This window comes from Triticum dicoccoides, chromosome 1B (genome assembly GCF_002162155.2).
Source record: "Triticum dicoccoides isolate Atlit2015 ecotype Zavitan chromosome 1B, WEW_v2.0, whole genome shotgun sequence".
Taxonomy (NCBI): domain Eukaryota; kingdom Viridiplantae; phylum Streptophyta; class Magnoliopsida; order Poales; family Poaceae; genus Triticum; species Triticum dicoccoides.
In genome coordinates, this window is record NC_041381.1 from 418,578,041 (window position 1) to 418,582,606 (window position 4,566).

Sequence of the window (4,566 nt, forward strand, 5' to 3'; positions counted from 1 at the left end):
TTTATTCAATAATAGGCGAAGGCATATCTGACTGCAAAAATAGTAGTAGTAAGATAGCCAGGGATTACATCAATGTTCAAAACTGAAAAGTTCAAATCTAGTGCTTCCTTAGCAAGCCGATGTGCAGCCGATTTAGAATGGCGGCCAGCAAACTGGAATTGGAATCCCTTGTGACTTGTGTCAGAACACACGAGAGTTTCTCTCATTTTAGATGATCCAACCAACTTGCATGGTGAGGTATGTCGTGGCCTTCCTATCGTGGATGTTGTTTCCAGACATATTTTTTCATCAATGGGAGAGAGTGCAACGCCCCCCAAGTTGCCCTACCAATCACATGGAGGCTGAGCCAATCTCTGAGGAGGTTCCAAATTCTAACATTGAAGTGACTTCTACTACTATTTATGAAATCACCAGTTTAGTGAATCCAAATGATCTGAGTTATCCAACCACCGATATCCAACATCTCATGCTACTCCAACGATGTATCCACCACATCATAAACAATTTGAAAGACATGTTAATTGTATTAATCATAATTTGGAAATGGCCTTAATTGCATTAAACATATTTAATTTTGTAATGAACATTAATTCTTAATGTCAAACTGGACGTGTGTGCATGTACATGGTTACTAGCTTGAAGAAAAGCTAGACTCCACTCTCTTGCATTCGACATAGTTCACAGTTTTGCCACCCCCTCCTAGCAAGCCTATCGACCGTCAAATCCTATTACGGGTTGCAAGCCATGCAAAGAATTTCACCTTCGGAGGAGTCTAGATGCCGGCCACATGTGGCGGCGAAAGGTGGTGCACGTAGATCCAATGAATTGCGTGTTGTAAATCGAGGCCGACGAATAATGCCCCCTCGTTAAGCGCTTCCAATCCATCTCGTCCGTGGCATCTAAGCGAAGGTGGATGTGGCGAATGTGCTCCCACATCGTGACAAATTGCCTAAGGTGCAATGACACTGCCCATGGTAAGAATCATATTGAGCTTTATCTTGTGAGTCCAAGCGTCCTCCGCTAAAGCCTTCTTAACTTTCTAATTTTTTTTTCACGAGGAGGCCAAGTAAACGAGGTGGGTAATGTCCTTCGGTTTCTTGCCACTGAGCCAAGGAAAATCCCCAAAAGGGGCAATGACATCATTGCCAATTGATATGATGGTAGAGGCATAGAAGAGGCCGAGGTCCACCTTGTCGCAGGGGGTTTCCCAAACCCACCCAAAGCTTTTACCGAAAAAGGGTTTTCCCCCTCTTTATATTATAAAGCAACGACCACTGATACAAACAACGGAAATCACACAACACCACACCACACCACCACACAACACACCCAAGGCCGGATACAACAGGTACAGAAACAGCCACATTACCCCAACACCCAAGCATACAACAAATGAGCAATGAACGCAGAGCTTGAAGTAGTTGGATTAGTCCACCTTGACATACTGTCACGGAGAGACGAGGCTGAGCTCGACGAATGTAGGCCTCCAAGACGGCGCCTTCAAGAAGGGGAACGACACCGGAGCACCGTTGCCGCCGGATCCAAAGGATCATGGCTTTCACCTGGATCATTCGAATGGGGAGAGTAGCCACGACGATGCCTTCAGGAAGGAGATGACGCCCACGGCCGCCGCCGCCGTCGGTCCGACCGAAGCCGAGAAGGGGATCTCCCCTGGCACGCACGCTCCACCTTCGAAACGCCACCGCTCACCGAAGCATCGGCCACCACGCCACCCGAGCGGCCATAGCAACCAGCTCAACCTGAGTCGCGCACCTCGCCCACAAGCAACGCGACAATGCTAATTCTTGAGCTTGCGTTGGTTTTTCCCTTGAAGAGGAAAGGGTGATGCAGCAAAGTAGAGTAAGTATTTGTCTCAGTTTTAAGAACCAAGGTATCAATCTAGTAGGACACAACGAACAATCACCGAATACCTACCCAAACAATCAAACAAACTTGCACCCAACGCGATAAAGGGATTGTCAATCCCTTCATGGTTACTTGCAAAAGTGAGATCTGATAGAGATGGATAAACGGTAAAGTAAATATTTTTGGTTTATAGATCGGAAAGTAAAAGATTGCAGAGGAAGTAAATCGGAAACTAATATTGTAGATCAGAAACTTATATGATGGAAAATAGACCCGAGGGCCATAGCTTTCACTAGAGGCTTCTCTCAAGATAGGAAGTATTACGGTCGGTGAACAAATTACTGCCGAGCAAATGATAGAAAAGCGCAAAGTTATGACGATATCTAAGGCAATGATCATGAATATAGGTATCACGTCTGTGTCAAGTAGACCGACTCCATCCTGCATCTACTACTATTACTCCACACATCGACCGACTCCTGCCTGCATCTAGAGTATTAAGTTCATGAAGAACAGAGTAACGCATTAAGTAAGATGACATGATGTAGCGGGATAAACTCAAGCAATATGCTGAAAACCCCATCTTGTTATCCTCGATGGCAATAATACAATACGTGTCGGTTCCCCTTCTGTCATTGGGATCAAGCACCATAAAATTGAGCCCAAAGCTAAGCACTTCTCCCATTGCAAGAAAAGCCAATCTAGTTGGCCAAACCAAATCGATAGTTCGAAGAGACTTGCAAAGATATCAAATCATGCATATAAGAATTCAGAGGAGATTCAAATAATATTCATAGATAAGCTGATCATAAATCAACAATTCATCGGATCTCGGCAAACACACCACAAAAAGGTATTACATCGAATAGATCTCCAAGAACATCAAGGAGAACCTGGTATTGAGAATCAAAGAGAGAGAGAAGAAGCCATGTAGCTACTAGCTATGGACACGTAGGTCTATGGTAAACTACTCACACTTCATCGGAAGGGCAATGGTGTTGCTGTATAAGCCCTCCGTGACCGAATCCCCCTCTGGCAGGACACCGGAAAAGGCCCCTAGATGGAATCTCACGGGTACAGAAGGTTGCGGCGGTGGAAAAGTGTTTTCATGGCTCTCCTGATTGTTTTGGAATATTTGAGAATATATAGGCGGAAGAAATAGGTCGGTGGAGTCACGAGGGGCCCACAAGGGTGGGGGGCGCGTCCTATCCCCCTGGGCGCGCCCTCCGTCCTTGTGGCTGCCTCGTGGCTTCCCTGACTTGCACTCCAAGTCCTCTGGATGTCTTCCGGTCCAAGAAAAATCATCACGAAAGTTTCACTCCGTTCGGAGTTCGTTTGGTATTCCTTTTCTGCGAAACTCTAAAACAACGAAAAAACAGAAACTGGCACTGGGCCCTAGGTTAATAGGTTAGTCCCAAAAATAATATAAAATAGCATATTAATGCATATAAAATATCCAAAACAGATAATATAATAACATGAAACAATCAAAACATATAGATACGTTGGAAACATATCAAGCATCCCAAGATTAATTCCTACTCATCCTCGAGTAGGTAAATGATAAAAACAGAATTTTTAATGTGGAATGCTACCTAACATACTTATCGATGTAATTTTGTTTATTGTGGCATGAATGTTCAGATCCGTATGATTCAAAACAAAAGTTTAATATTGACATAAAAATAATAATACTTCAAACATACTAACAAGACAATTATGTCTTCTCAAAATAACATGGCCAAAGAAAGCTTATCCCTACAAAATCATATAGTTTGGCTATGCTCCATCTTCATCACACAAAATATTTCAATCATGCACAACCCCGATGACAAGCCAAACAATTGTTTCATACTTTTGATGTTCTCAAACTTTTTCAACTTTCACGCAATACATGAGCGTGAGCCATGGGCATAGCACTATGCACTACAGCAGGATGGTCCAAACACGACAGTCGAATTAGAGACCCTTCGACGAAACTGTGTGCAATGCCATAATCGCAAACGGTGGTGTAAAAAAACTATCAAAAAAGGTGCAAAACGTTTGCGATGACGGATGCATCAAACATGGTTCAGATTTTAGTTGCGTGTGCGATGCAGGGCATACGATTCAGTTCAATTAACTATTTGCGATGAGGAGGAACAAAAGAAATGGGCAGCCAGATGAAGGTATGTGCAATATACATCATACGGTTCACTTAGATGAACTATTTGTGATTAGGCAACACAATGGAAACGGTTCAACTGAACAAGATGTGTGTGATACGCAACAAACAGGTACGTAATCCGAAATGTGTGCGAAGACCAATAATAACACAGACGATTGTTGCTAATAAGCCGTGTGATTTGCTCTCTCTACAGAAGAATAACACACACACACACACACACACACACACACACACACACACATATATATATATATATATATATAGGGTGGGTCTATTATGATAACACCCCTTAAGACCTTATTCTAATAACAAAACCTCCTTATTCTGCTAACACTTCGACACTGCAATGAAACCTGAACCGAACCGCGCAGGCAATAAAAATGTAAACACCCACACCCCACCTCGCTACTCTCCCCCTGGTCAACGGGGCTCCCCACCTCTCAACCCCAGCCACCACGCAGCGCCACCCGCCCCGGCCACGAACCACCTCACCGCACCTTCTGCTGGGCGCCTTCCCTCCCCCTCCCCACCCA